The sequence below is a fragment of the Triticum dicoccoides genome, chromosome 2B (genome assembly GCF_002162155.2).
Source record: "Triticum dicoccoides isolate Atlit2015 ecotype Zavitan chromosome 2B, WEW_v2.0, whole genome shotgun sequence".
NCBI classification, from domain to species: domain Eukaryota; kingdom Viridiplantae; phylum Streptophyta; class Magnoliopsida; order Poales; family Poaceae; genus Triticum; species Triticum dicoccoides.
This window is the reverse complement of record NC_041383.1, coordinates 721,950,620-721,961,492: the sequence shown is the minus strand read 5'-3', so window position 1 is coordinate 721,961,492 and position 10,873 is coordinate 721,950,620.

The window sequence follows — 10,873 nt, the reverse complement described above, 5'->3', positions numbered from 1 at the left end:
GGTGAGCAAACCTCCCACTCGGGGGCTTAGCTGCAGCCCAGCGCTCGCCTAAGTTTGAAAAAATCCTACCGAGTGGTGAGAAAACCTCCCACTCGGAGGCTTAGCTGCAGTCCCGCACTCGCCTAAGTTTGAAAAAATCCGACCAAGTGGTGAGTAAACCTCCCACTCGGGGGCTTAGCTGCAGCTAAGCGCTCGCCTAAGTTTGAAAAAATCCTACCGAGTGGTGAGCAAACCTCCCACTCGAAGGCTTAGCTGCAGTCTCGCACTCGCCTAAGTTTGTAAAAATCCTACGGAATGGTGAGCAAACCTCCCACTCGGGGGCTTAGCTGCAGTCCCGTCCTCGCCTAAGTTCGAAAAATTCTGCCGAGTGGAGAGAAATCCTCTCACTCTGGGTCTTAGCTGCAGTCCCGTACTTGCCTAAGTTTGAAAAACCTTACCAGGTGGTTGACAGGAACGTCAAGGTCATTGCGGAGTGCCTTGCTGATGAGCTGATCAATGCTACCCAAGGATCACCCATTGGCGGGAACGTCAAGACTATTGCTGAGTGCCTTGCTGATGAGCTGATCAATGCTACTCAAGGATCACCCGATCAGTCGACTGGAACGTCAAGACCATTGCTGAGTGCCTTGGTGATGAGCTGATCAATGCTACTCAAGGATCACCCGATCGGTCGACTGGAACGTCAAGACAATTGCTGAGTGCCTTGCTGGTGAGCTAATCAATGCTACTCAAAGATCACCCGATCGATCGACTGGAATGTCAAGACCATTGTTGAGTGCCTTGCGGATGAGCTAATCAATGCTACTCGAGGATCACCCGATCGATCGACCGGAATGTCAAGACTGTTGCTGAGTGCCTTGCTGATAAGCTATTCAATGCTGCTGAAGGATCACCCATCCGATCGACTGGAACGCCAAATCATTGATCAGGCGACTGTCCCTCCTCTTCCAGAAACTGCATTAAGCAAACAAACAGCCGTTTGAGAGAAAAGCGGATTTCGGTCGAAGGCAGACGCAACATGTGAGATGATAAATTCGGAGGTTCTTAACAGCAGAATAAAGTCCTCATGCATCAGGCCCGAAGGAGTTTTAACGGTTACAAATCCACTCGGCATTCCGAGGCAAATAAAAGCGGTGGCATAGTGTTTTTTAATCACTCGGCAGGAGAAGGACTGGCCGGGTCACAGAAGCTGTCCAGATTGATGCTGTCAGCGATGCGGGTGGCTGCCTCGAGGAAAGTGTCCATGAAGTCCTGGAAGGAATGCTTCTTAGTGTTTGCCACTTTGAGAGTTGCCAGCTTGTCTTCCTTAGCTTCCTTGCAGTGCACTCGGACCAAAGACAAGGCGACATCAGCGCCACAGCGAGCAGCAGATTTCTTCCACTCTTGCACTCAACCTGGAATCTGATTCAGCCGAGTCATTAAAGACTCGAGGTCTTGAGACATTTCCGCCTGAGGCCAGAGTTCGGTGTCCACTCGAGCCATCGCCGCCTTCAGCCAAGCCAGATAGTCGACTGCACTATCCAAGCGTGATTCCAATCGAAGCAAGTTCATCGCGACCTCGTCTTTCATGGGACAGTTGATGGGGTTAAGACCTGTGTCGACCCGTCCAGTCTCGGCTTCAAAGTCCTGACAGAGTTCTGGTACATCACAACAAACAACGAGTCGACAGTTTCATAAATTTCAGTCGATGACAGTTATCTAACGGAACAGTCATACTTTCAAGCTTCGAGACAAGTTTCGCCGCAAGTTGTTCCAAATGAGACTCTAGCTCGCCCCTCTTGATCTTGAGACCATCAACTTCAGCGGTCAGATTCTCCTTGTCCTTCCTTAGTTGTTCGACTTCACGATTGGCGTTCGAGATAGCCGTCTTCAATTTTGCGTTCTCATCCTCCAACTTGCCGACTGAAGCCAGCTTCTGGTCCGCAAGTTTTGTCTTCTCGCGTGCCTCCTTCTGAGCAGCCGCCAGATCCAGATCCTTCTGCTCCAAAGCTTCCTTCATCCTCTCTAAAGAAACAACACTCTTCAGACGAGACTGGAGTTGGCGATTTTCACTACGCACATCTGCTTATGTGAAGTCACTCGGTTCAAAGAGACTGAAAGAAAGGCAGCGAAAAGTCTACCAGGCAGACGAAACAGTGGAATTGTTACCTCCCATGATGGCCGTTTCTTGTTGGGCAATCTTCAGATTCTTCTTCGCCAGTTCGAGGTCAAGTTCAACGCTGATATGCTTCTTCTTCAACTCGGTGAGTCGAGCTCCAAGATCACAAGACCTCTGCAGTCAGAAAGACAAGCATTTCAGTCGACAGAAATAAGAGACTGTGAAGGAAAAGATTTACTCTAAGACTACTGCCGAATCAAATATTCAACAGTAGTCTCGGGGACTACACCTAGTGGGTGCAATTAGCGTGCCCCCACTGGATCAGATCAATACTCAACATGAGTTCAAAAAAGAGAGGACAGAGATATATATTATCAGACCCCAGTCGACTGCCAGCAGCCGACCGTGGTCTCGGGGACTACACCCAGTGGGTGCACTCGACGTGCCCCCACTGATTCGGAAAGTGCAAAATTGAAGATCTCCTGAGTTCTAATCGAAGGAACACCCACTGGGTGATTAGATACAAAGTAACGCTCAAAGATTCGGTCGGAATTCTACTGACCTGGACATTGGTCTGAAGGGCAGTGCTGGCATTGTATGCTATCTGACTAGCTTCATGTATCACTTTCACCCGCTCCATGACAAGATTCGCCTGGCGAAGAGCTTCCCTAGCGGCACTCGGCGAGTCGTCCGGAGTTTGATATGTAGCAAAGAGGAATGGCTCCAGAGGGGTCGAAGCAGTTGCTGGATCAGATGAGTGGAGTTGCACCGGTGCAGCGGGCGTCTGTGCAGTCGACCCCGACGGACGATCAGTCGTCAACGGGTTAGTAAACATGACGTTAGCCCGAACCATCACCTCAGGCGCCGGTGTCGACTGCACCGGTGTCGACTGAGGGATTTGGACTTCAAGCCTCCTCCTGCTCGAACCTCCACTCTTCTTCCTCCTCTCCCGTAGAGGCGCTTCTTCTTCTTCGTCGTCAGGAAGCACAACGACGTCTTGCGGAGCTACATAAGAAGAGAAGTATCAAATTCTCAGTCAATCGACCGCCCACTCAGTTAAGCAGAACTGAGTTAATGAACTTACCAGCTTGCGAGGTGGCTTCTTCGTCTCCTGGCGCCTTGTCAACATCCATGTCGGTGGCAGCAGAGGTAGGGCTGAAAGGACACAAGAGTTGGTTGGTCAGATCAAGAAAACTTCCAGTCGACTTACAGAAACTTAAACAAGATACTCACCCTAAGGCAACGGGGACATCCATTTTGATTCACGGCAAGGTCTTCCGGATCTTGGGGGGAGTAACTTTAGGCTGCTTGGCCACCTTCTCCGTCGGCTCCGGAGTCGATGTCCGAGTGCGCTTCTGAGTACCGACACTCGAACCCACGCCTTTCCCACGCCCGCCGACCGGATCATGCTGCTGTTTGGATCGACGTTCGGAGCGTGGCGGTGAGTCGACTTCCTCCTCCTCGTCTGATTCCTCGCTCTCCTCCTCCTCGTCACTTCCCTGAGAATCCCACTCGACACTATCCTCCGCGCTCTCCTCCCCCTCCTGGGCCAGTTCCAAGGCCCGTTCACCGTTGGGCATCGAATGCATCTCGGTGAACACCTACAGAGCAAATTGGTCGAGCGAGAGTCGGTCAATATCAAGTGCAGTTGGAGCATGAATGAGAAATAGTCCGAACAAAAAGAGAACCTTGTCGGGTGGATTTGCGCTGCTGAAGGAAACGACCCGCATAGACCCTCTGGGGTTGTCCTGATTGCCTTTGATGCTCCTCAGCCACGAGGCTACTGTTGCAGGCGGCACTTCTTCCAGATGGGTCCGAGCGGTGTCGTCCGGCCTGGAATACAGCCACATCGGGTGATCGCGGGCCTGGAGGGGCTGGATGCGTCGACTAAGGAACACCTCCAACAGATCCAGACCCGTGACGCCATCATTGATAAGCTGAACCACCCTGTCCACCAACATCCTCGTCTCCATGATCTCACCAGCAGTCACTTTCAGTGGAGCAGGAGTCTGGACTCGGTCAAACGAGAAGTGGGGGAGACCGGTCGACTGACCAGGGATCGCGACATCTTGGCAATAGAACCAGGTCGACTGCCAGCCTCTAATAGAGTCGGGAAGGGTCATGGCAGGAAAGGCACTCCCTTTTCTCTTTTGGATGCCTAAACCCCCACACATCTCGATGACATGGGTTTTTGAGTAACTCGACTTGGCCTTTTTTACCGACTGGGAACGAATAGTGAAGATGTGTTTGAAAAGACCCCAGTGCGGTCGACACCCCAAGAAGTTCTCGCACATCGACACGAAAGCAACTAAATGTGTAATGGTGTTGGGGGAGAAATGGTGGAGTTGAGCGCCGAAGAAGTTCAGAAACCCCCAAAAGAAAGGATGTGAGGGAAGCGAAAAGCCACGGTCGACGTGGGTGGCGAGCAGAACGCACTCACCCGGTCGAGGTTGAGGACTCATCTCCCCCTCCGACAGCCTCACCGCTCCTTTGGCGATCAACCCCGACTCCATCAGCTCGTCCAGATCGGCCTGCTGAATCAAAGACCGGATCCAATCTCCCTGGATCCAGCCCAGCGGCAGCCCCGCGCGCGACGACGACCCGCACTGCTGCTTCTTGCCCTTCGCCACATCCTTCGTCTTCTTTGCACGCTCTAGCACCGCCATCTTGTCCTTCACCATAGCGACGGGACAGCGGCGTCGGAGTGTAAGAGTAAGGTGCGGCGGAGAAGCAGAGAAAGGAGGAAGAAGAGAAAATGCGCACAGTGCAGACGCCTCGGTCCGGTCGCCTTATAAGAGGTCATTTCCCAGTGACTGACGAGTGGGGCCGGGCGATCCTGCCAAATCCCGCAACAGTCGCACGCAGCGTACGTGGCGAAAAAGGCGGCACGGGAATCAAGGAATCACTGCTTATCCGCTCCGCCCGCTTCGGCCTCCCTCATTTGGCGCGCTCCCCCGAAATTTCGTATCCCGCAAAATCCGGGATACACTGCAGATGTGATGCGGTAGGTACGTGGCCGGGTGTACCGAATACCCGTTAGGTATCTCGGGAACCCTGTTCACATCGTTCGGGGCCGTATGGGAAACCTCGGCCGGACTCCCTGCGGATGGAACCTAAATAGGCGATAAACCTGGACTAGAGGCTTAAGTGTTTAGGTAGGTCGTGGTCTACACCCACGTCGGCTTTCGCTTGAAGTCTGCCGAGCACATGTCGTGTGCAGACGCTAAGTGGTGGAAACATGTATGAAGAAGTACACCCCTGCAGGGTTATCATAATCTATTCGAATAGCCACGTCCGTGGTAAAGGACTACTTGGTTGCCTATACAGTTCATAGACAAGTAAATGGAAACTGCTAAAAGCCTCAAGATAAGTGTGAGTGCCGAGGATGGCTCTTCCGTAGGAAGACGGAGGTGGATCCTCGGTAGTGTATTGAAGTGGTGAGTAGTGGACTCGTGTGCGCAAAACCATTTCAAGTTGGAGTATCGTAGGATGGTCTAGCCAAGAGTCAAAGCTGGCCTGTTGCAATAACTCCACCAACCCTTCTTGATAATATGCATGTATGTAGGATCTGATGTAAGTCTTGCTGAGTACCTTTGTACTCATGTTGCTATAATCTACATTTTTACAGAAGACGCTGCAACCCCTTCTGATGGGTTCTATGTAGACGTTGACACCAACGAGTAGGCTAAAGACCCAGGTGGTGACCCTGAGCTTGTGAAGGACCACGTAGTATAGCTATGCTTTCCAAGCCTCTTTTATTTTACTAGTTGTCTGTACTCAGACAAGTTACTTCCGCTGCTGGTTTGTATGACTGTATGACTTGTATGTTGGGTCGTGAGACCCGTACCTTTGTGTATGTTATGTATGGCTCCCTGAGCCTTAAATAAAGTACTTATGTCGTAGAGTCATGTTGTGATGCTTCGTTGTATTTGCACATATCGAGCATATTGTGTGTATGATTGAAATGCTTGGTATGTGTGGGATCTGACTATCTAGTTGTTTATCTTTAGTAGCCTCTCTTACCGGGAAATGTCTCCTAGTGTTACCGCTGAGCCATGGTAGCTTGCTACTGCTCTGGAACACTTAGGCTGGCCGGCATGTGTCCTTCTTCGTTCCTGTGTCTGTCCCTTCGGGGAAATGTCACGCTTTGAGTACCGGAGTCCTGTTAGCCCGCTACAGCCCGGTTTACCGGAGTCCTGCTAGCCCAGTGCTACAGCCCGGACCCACCTGCTGATGACCGACACGTTCGAAGCTGGGTCATGGATGCCTGTCCCTGTAAGTCTGTGCCACTTTGGGTTTACGACTAGTCATGTCAGCCCGGGCTCTTTATCATATGGATGCTAGCGACACTTTCATATACGCGAGCCAAAAGGCGCAAACGGTCCCGGGAAAAGGTAAGACGACACCCGTGGGGATACCGTGCGTGAGGCCGCAAAGTGATATGAGGTGTTACCAGCTAGATCGATGTGACATCGAGTCGGGGTCCTGACAGCGTTGGTAGCTTTAGTTGCATTAGCCCAACACACTCATATTGCCATGTTTCATGCATGCATCATATTGTTGCACATTGTTTGGTGATGCCTGTGTATCGTTATCCTTTACGACAGGATCTGTCCCCGAGGAGTACCGTGACTACCCTAACGAAGAACCGTATCCGTGCATCGAACCATCAGGCAAGCAACCAACCATTTGATCATATCGATACAATCCCATGTTCTCGCTCCTGCTCTCTTTTACTGCATTAAGACAACACGATTCAAACTGCTGTGTGCTACGGTAGTTGAACCCATTTCCTCTGCATGACCTGTCATTGCCACAGTAACTAGATGAAACCCACTAGCATGTGTAGGAGTTGATTGAGCCATATGTATGTGTTGTTCCTACCTTGCTATGCCTGCTATGCTTAGAGTCGTGTCAGGTCTGGTTCATCTGGGTGATGGGCTAGAGTGAAATGATTATGTCGGTAATGAGAGTGGTGTGGTGAACACGATTTGATAAAGGTATCGATGAGAGGCCATGTAGGAGTACATGGTGGGTTGTTTCATTGAAGCCGACCTTAAGCATTGAGATCTGTATGCGTGATTTAAGATATAGCTACTACCATGCATTGGGCCCTGAAATATGACCCCGCTCGACTTCTTATTCACCCTAGCTCTCTGTCCAGGAGTTGCAAGTAGTTTCTGGTGTTTGTAGCCTACTGGAGGCCGTGGACAGCGCTGACCGTAGGGGTGGGCTGTGATGCGGTAGGTACGTGGCCGGGTGTACCGAATACCCGTTAGGTATCTCGGGAACCCTGTTCACATCGTTCGGGGCCGTATGGGAAACCCCGGCCGGACTCCCTGCGGATGGAACCTGAATAGGCGATAAACCTGGACTAGAGGCTTAAGTGTTTAGGTAGGTCGTGGTCTACACCCACGTCGGCTTTCGCTTGAAGTCTGCCGAGCACATGTCGTGTGCAGACGCTAAGTGGTGGAAACATGTATGAAGAAGTACACCCCTGCAGGGTTATCATGATCTATTCGAATAGCCGCGTCCGCGGTAAAGGACTACTTGGTTGCCTATACAGTTCATAGACAAGTAAATGGAAACTGCTAAAAGCCTCAAGATAAGTGTGAGTGCCGCGGATGGCTCTTCCGTAGGAAGACGGAGGCGGATCCTCGGTAGTGTATTGAAGTGGTGAGTAGTGGACTCGTGTGCGCAAAACCATTTCAAGTTGGAGTATCGTAGGATAGTCTAGCCAAGAGTCAAAGCTGGCTTGCTGCAATAACTCCACCAACCCTTCTTGATAATATGCATGTATGTAGGATCTGATGTAAGTCTTGCTGAGTACCTTTGTACTCATGTTGCTATAATCTACATTTTTACAGAAGACGCTGCAACCCCTTCTGATGGGTTCTATGTAGACATTGACATCAACGAGTAGGCTAAAGGCCCAGGTGGTGACCCTGAGCTTGTGAAGGACCTTGTAGTATAGCTAGGCTTTCCAAGCCTCTTTTATTTTACTAGTTGTCTGTACTCAGACAAGTTACTTCCGCTGCTGGTTTGTATGACTGTATGACTTGTATGTTGGGTCGTGAGACCCGTACCTTTGTGTATGTTATGTATGGCTCCCTGAGCCTTAAATAAAGTACTTGTGTCGTAGAGTCGTGTTGTGATGCTTCGTTGTATTTGCACATATCGAGCATATTGTGTGTATGATTGAAATGCTTGGTATGTGTGGGATCTGACTATCTAGTTGTTTATCTTTAGTAGCCTCTCTTACCGGGAAATGTCTCCTAGTGTTACCGCTGAGCCATGGTAGCTTGCTACTGCTCTGGAACACTTAGGCTGGCCGGCATGTGTCCTTCTTCGTTCCTGTGTCTGTCCCTTCGGGGAAATGTCACGCTTTGAGTACCGGAGTCCTGTTAGCCCGCTACAGCCCGGTTTACCGGAGTCCTGCTAGCCCAGTGCTACAGCCCGGACCCACTTGCTGATGACCGACACGTTCGAAGCTGGGTCATGGATGCCTGTCCCTGTAAGTATGTGCCACTTTGGGTTTACGACTAGTCATGTCAGCCCGGGCTCTTTATCATATGGATGCTAGCGACACTATCATATACGTGAGCCAAAAGGCGCAAACGGTCCCGGGCAAAGGTAAGGCGACACCCGTGGGGATACCGTGCGTGAGGCCGCAAAGTGATATGAGGTGTTACCGGCTAGATCGATGTGACATCGAGTCGGGGTCCTGACAGCGTTGGCATCAGAGCCGGACTGCCTGTAGGTTCTTCAAGCCAAACTGGTCGATGTTGAGTCTAGAAATTCTTTAGTTATATGTAGGGGAATTGTTTGTGGGTTGGAACGTAAGGCTCTTTTTATTCCTCTATCTTATGACATTCTGATCTGAGTCAATCCATTCTTCCACCGGGGGTTAAGGAATTAGGATCTGTTCTCTCTATCAGGATCACGTGTTACTAATCAGTAGTACCTTATAAGTTTGATGGATACAAGCCTAGTTCAGTTCTACTACCACATTATGTTGCTAGAATGGATTCAGAACTTTGATATGATGATGTTGAGTGTGTACGAAATCCTTTGTCAAATGTCTCAAAATCCTTCTTGAGCATTTACAGCTGTTATGCTGCCGAAATTTTGCTAGAAATTCTAATGCCCTTGCATTATGATTGTGCTTTCAGATGGCCACTCGCGACCTCAATCAAGTGGTTCGCCTGACTCGATGCCTAGATGTACCCGGCCATACTGCCAAGTTGGTCAGGGTAATGACTAAGGCTGGATACCGCTGGTATCCTGAGTACACGGTCGAAGAGCAATTCCGAGACTTTAATCAAAGCCAGTATCTCTGCACTGTCAGGATATTTCCATCTTATCCTGGATCCACCGAGCCTCTTCACTGCTCCTATGGACTCGGGGTCACTATTGAGATGGCTGTGCAGGACGCCGCCTACTCTATGATGACCATTATGCGAGTCAGATCTAGTCTATTTCGGGACTCTGATTTCCGGTATATGCCAGGATCACTTCCGGGAGCACAAGGGTATCTCCAGGCTATCTATGCTGACCCCACTCAGGAGGATTCACGGACTCGCACCACTGCTGAGATGCTCGAGGATAAGGACCGTGAAAATCGGGCCTTGAGGTTAGAGCTCTTCAATACCCGTGCTGACCACTGGGCCACTTTGACTCGGTTCGCACCGGCGGTGCAAGCTGGATATTCAGATATGCGCGATCTCTATCCTGTGAGATCTGCTCTGCCAGACGTGATGGTTTGGCGTGACGTAGGAGGCATCACCCCACCTCGCGGTCCCCGCAGGCCACCGTCTGTTGGTCCAAGACCTCATCCTAGCCCCTATGGTCCACAAGCTCCGCGAGACCGTCTGTTTCCGGATGATCATGTTGAGCTTCCAGGCTATGGAGGTGACTTCTACGAGGACTACTACGGATCGGTCTGAGTTAGTGGTAGTATCACTAGTTCGCACTAGCTGTGTCGTCTATCGTCCCGCGTGACTCGTGGGATATGACCTAGTTTGTACTCTTTCCGGAGGTATAGAAAAATAATGTATAGGAGCTTGGAATGCCTCCGATGAGATGTAATCCTCTTTCACCGTAATAGTACTTTGTTTGGTCTTGTACTAAACCCTGTATGGTGTGTATGACGATGGAATAAAGGAAGCAGTTTCTGTATCTACCATGTCATACGGATGATCATCTTGCATTTCGAGTTATTCCTTACATTCTGTATCCTATGTCGAAATTTTATCATCCTGACTAAATCATTCTCTTGTTTACCTAGGATGGTCAACACGCGCGCTAACCCTGCTTCTCAAGAGCAGGCCGAGGGCAGTGAAGCCAGGGATGCAAATCTGCCTCATCCTCCTTCACTAGCCGAGGTTATGATGGAAGCTGAGAGAAACAAGCGGGAGACCAACCGTTTGTTGGAGCGTATTGACCAGAACACAGCACACCATCAGAGGACTAACGTGGTGTCACTCAGTGATTTTATCAAATTACATCCACCCACGTTCCACCACTCCGTCGAGCCTCTCGACGCCGATGACTGGCTTCGCAGTATCTCTCACAAACTGCGTTCCGCGCTGGTAGCGGAGGCTGACAAGGTCACCTTTGCTGCATATCATCTTGAAGGCCCCGCCAGTCTATGGTGGGAGAATTATGGAGCTATGCGCCCGGCGGGCCATGTCACTACTTGGGCTGAATTCAACGAGGCTTTCCGTGAACATCACATTCCGGAGGGTCTCATGGACCGTAAACGTGAAGAATTTT